This window comes from Mandrillus leucophaeus, unplaced genomic scaffold, assembly GCF_000951045.1.
Source record: "Mandrillus leucophaeus isolate KB7577 unplaced genomic scaffold, Mleu.le_1.0 Scaffold358, whole genome shotgun sequence".
Classification (NCBI taxonomy): domain Eukaryota; kingdom Metazoa; phylum Chordata; class Mammalia; order Primates; family Cercopithecidae; genus Mandrillus; species Mandrillus leucophaeus.
Genome location: NW_012103787.1, coordinates 16987 through 21009, shown reverse-complemented (window position 1 = coordinate 21009; position 4023 = coordinate 16987).

The following is a 4023-nucleotide window of genomic DNA, read 5'->3' as shown; positions in this document are numbered from 1 at the left end:
CCTCCCACACTCAATTGATTCTCTCACCTTAGCCTCCCCAGTGGCTGGGACTAAGGGCATGTTCCATCACACCCAGCTAATTTTTGTGTTTTTTATAGAGATGAGGTTCACCATATTGCTGAGGCTGGTGTCGAACTCCTGGGCTCAAATAATCCACCCGCCTTGGCCTCCCAAAATGCTGGGATTATAGGCATGAGCCACCACACTGGTCTTTCTTCTATTTATAAGGACTCTAATACCAGGGAGGTCAGCCCTGTGAACTCATCTAAACCTAATTACCTCTTAAATGCCCACCTCCAAATGCCATCACATTAGGGTTTAGGGCTTCAGCATATGACTTTTGAGAGACACAAACATTCAGCCCATAACAGCATCTATTAGTACAACCATGCCCTGTGAGTAACATCAATGGAAAACTACAACAAATCAGTTTATATTTGACTACTAATGGCCCAAATCCTTCAGGAATGGAGAAACACAACCAGCTGAGGTCCTTACTAAGGACACTGAGAATGGGTAGTAGAAGAAAGTAGCTATAAATAACAGCTACAACCACATAATCAGTTACAGAGAGGGCTGTAATTATTATGAATACGTGTTGTGAGTGTACATATACAGCAGTTATCTTTATTGTCTTCCTTCTCTTATCTCTTTATTATATACCATAAGATGTATTAACGTTATATCATAGTATTTAAGTTACAGGACATAAAGGAGAAGAGTAAATATCACCCAGAGACTTAGCATTAACTTCTGGGAAAATGGTGTATTAGTCCATTCTCGCACAGCCATAATGAAATACCTGAGGCTGGGTAATTTATAAATAAAAGTTTAATTGGCTCATGGTTCCACAGACTGTACAGGAAGCATGGCAGCATCTGCTTCTAGGAGGTCTCAGGAAGCTTATGATCATGGTGGGAGGCAAAGGAAGAGCGAGGCACTCCACAAGGCCAGTGCAGAAGGAAGAGAGAGCAGGGAGGTGCCACATACTTTTAAACAACCAGAACTCACTCACTATTATGAGAGCAGCACCAATAGGGATCGTGTTCTACCATTCATGAGAACTCTGCCCCCATGATCAGATCACCTCCCACCAGGCCTCACCTCCAACATTGGGGATTGCAATTCAGCATGAGATTTGGGTGGGGATACAGATCCAAATCATAAATGGTTAGTGTTCTTTCAGTTGTAAGTAAGATAGTTTTACCATTTTGGTAAAAAGTATTCTTTCGTTAATGTCTTTATTTAGAGATTAGATACTGCTTAAGAAAATATGTAGTGCCATGTTCACATGGGATGAACCGTGAATATTAACTTTGTCAACTTTGCGAGGTCATGGTGCTCAGTTATTTAGTCAAGCACTAGTCTAGATGTTGCTATGAAAGCATTGTTTACATGTGATTAGCACTCAAGTCAGTAGGCTTTGAGTAAAGTGAATTACTCTTTATAATGTGAGTGGGCCTCATCCCATCAGTTACAGTTTTTAAGAGAAAAAAACAGGTTACTAAAAAGGAAAGAATTATTCCATTCAACTGTCTTCTGACTTAAGACTACATCATAAACCTTTGCCAGAATTTTCAGCTTGCTATCTTATTCTTCCTTGAAAACTATAGATTTGCCAGTTCTCACAATCACATGAGCCAATTCCTTAAAATAAGTTTCTCTCTCTGTCTCTCTGTCACACACACACACACACACACACACACACACACACACACACACACACATTCTATTGACGGTGTTTCTCTGGAAAACTCTGATTAGTACATAACGTAATCATTAAGCACTTGAGCATTCCAAATCTCAAAATTTGAAATCTAAAATGCCCCCAAATCTAAAACTTTTGAGCATCAACATGAGGCTCAAAAGAAATACTCATTGGAGCATATCTGATTTAAGATTTTTGAATTTGGAATGGCCAACTACTTCAATGAAAATATTTGAAAATCTGAAAAAGATAAAAAATCTGAAACACTTTTGCTACTAAGCATTCTGGATAAGGGATACTAAACCTGCAATATATTTTAGATAATGCTATCTTTAATGGGTTAATTCAACTGCTTAAAATGACATAGAATGAGCCCTATATTTCTGCAGGGTATTCAGCTGGTGTATATTAAAAATATATAAATTTTTAGAGAGCATTGGGATAATTGATCTAAATTCTATGAAGTTTACCAACAGGAGCAATAGGAACACAGATTAATTGATGTTTTCAAAGATCACACAACTGTCACAGATTTGAAATACAAGATTTAAAGGCTTTTAATTTCTTTCTTTCTTGTCTTGCTGTTTCTCATGCCAGGACAAGCTTTTAAAAAGCATTAAGTTATCTTCGGTCAGGCAAGTACTCTTTTAAATAACTGTCTTAAGTGTTTTGTTTGAGTTTGTAGTAATAAGAAAATCCCTACATTACCGCACAAAGCATACATGATTTTTAAATAAGAACCTTCTGATAGTTCAGGAATTTGAAGCTTAAATTTAAACAAACAAAGATTAAAAACAAACAAACAAAAAACTTCTTCATAATTTTGGGAAAGAAAAGCCAGAGTGACCTGATTAAGAGATAAATACATAAATGATTTGCTGCTTTAGTTAACCTTATTGAATAGGTATAATTTGAACAAAAAGTAGCATCTTAAAGTCCTTAGTATTAGGCACTATGTGTCTGTTCAGTGTGGAATGATTTATGTGAGGGTTGTTCTTTTGAAAATTTTGTATATTTACAATCTTTCATTTAGTTTAGGGTATGCTTTGGTTTGAATGTATCTCCCAAACTTCATGTATTGGAAACATCCTCAAATTTACATGTTGATTGGAAGTGGAACTTCTGCGAGTCAATTAGGATTAGATAAGACAATCAGAGCGAACCCCTATGATGGGACTAGTGGCTTAATAAGAAGAGGAAGAGAGACCTGAGTTGACATGTACTCTCTTGCTTTCTACATTTTGATGCACTCTACGATGTTATAATACAGGAAGAAGGACCTCACCAGATGCTGGTGCCATTCTCTTGGACTTCTCAACCTCCAGAACTATTAGAAATAAATGTATTTTCTTTATAAATTACCATTCTCAGATATTCAGTTACAGCAACAAAAAATGCACCAAGATAGAGTCTATGTAAGAACTCCAATTTAAAAAAGAAAAAGCAAAACTGGAGGCATATTATCAGTATTTTTTTAAACAGGCAGGCCAGCTCAATATCATAGAATTCATACAAATTATTAATTTATTCACACTTAAAAGTTTTCACACAAATACTACATAATTAAAATTTTTATCACATGACCTTTTCTTTTATAAACCTATTACTAATTTGACATAGATTTACCTGAAGCGCTAACAAATAATATAGATAAATACTTTGTAGAGTCGATACAGGTTTCTCTAAGGGTAATATTTTGAAAACTATAGTGCTGTGAAAGAAAAATATCTTGGGATCCCAAAATCACTAAGCTAAAGGGAAAATTCAAGCTGAGAACTGCTTAGGGCAAACTTGTCTTCTGTTCTATTCAAAGTTATTCCTCTGCTCATGGAGATAAATGAGAATCTGATTGCCTCCTTTGGAAAGGCGAATCAGAAACTCAGAAGAGTGCAACCCTTTGTCTGTCACCTGTCTGCAACTTGGAAGCCCCCTCCCTGCTTTGAGTCTTCCTGCGTACCAAACCAGCATACTTCTTATATATATATTGATGAATGTCTTCTGTTTCCCTAAAATGTATAAAACCAAGCTGTGCCCCGACCACCTTGGGCACATGTCATCAGGACTTCCTGAGTCTGTGCCATGGGCACACATCCTCAACCTTGGCAAAATAAACTTTCTAAATTAACTGAGACCTGTCAGATTTTCTGGGTCCACAGCATGGTATCACAACCAGAATACTAACATTAAGTCAAGATAAAGAACATTTATATCTCATCATAGACTATTGACTTTTTATAACTACATTCACTTTACAACAGACCTTATCTCCACGCAACCACTAATCTGTTCTCTATCTCTATAATTTTATCATTAAA